This window comes from Acanthisitta chloris, unplaced genomic scaffold (assembly GCF_000695815.1).
Source record: "Acanthisitta chloris isolate BGI_N310 unplaced genomic scaffold, ASM69581v1 scaffold23335, whole genome shotgun sequence".
NCBI classification, from domain to species: domain Eukaryota; kingdom Metazoa; phylum Chordata; class Aves; order Passeriformes; family Acanthisittidae; genus Acanthisitta; species Acanthisitta chloris.
In genome coordinates, this window is record NW_008675701.1 from 351 (window position 1) to 962 (window position 612).

Sequence of the window (612 nt, forward strand, 5' to 3'; positions counted from 1 at the left end):
CCAGGGGCTTTGCCACCATCCAAGGGGGCTGCAAGCTTTACTGGGGGCTCTGCAGCCATCCAAGGGGGCTTTGCCACCATCCAAGGGGGCTGCAAGATTTTGAGGGGGTCTGTAACATTTTGGGCTTGGTCTTCAGCCATCCAGAGAGACTCTGCAAACATCTGAGGGGTCTTCAGTCTTTTTGGGGGGTCTACAACCATCCATGGGGGTTTTATACCCATCCAAGAGGGTTGAAAACTTTTGGGGGGCTCTTGAGCCATCCATGGAGCCTTTGCCACGATCCAAGGGCTCTGCACATTTTTGGAGACTCTGCAGGCATTCAAGGGGGTCTGAAACTCTTTGGAGGGTCTGCATTCTTTTGGGGGGGCTGCACCTTTGGGGACCTGCAGCACTCAAGAGGGTTTGCAACATTTTGGGGGTCTTTGCAGCCATTTGGGAGTTTGGAAGTAGCCAGAGGGTCTAGAACTGTTTGGAGGAGCTGCATCCTTTTTGTGGGGGGTTGCAAAGTTTTGGAGGGGCTGAAGCCACCTTTGGAGAGCCTCTTGGGGAGGGTCTTAGCAAGCTTTGGGTGGGTTTCAGCCATTCAGGAGGTTTGTGAGGGTTTTTTCTGGG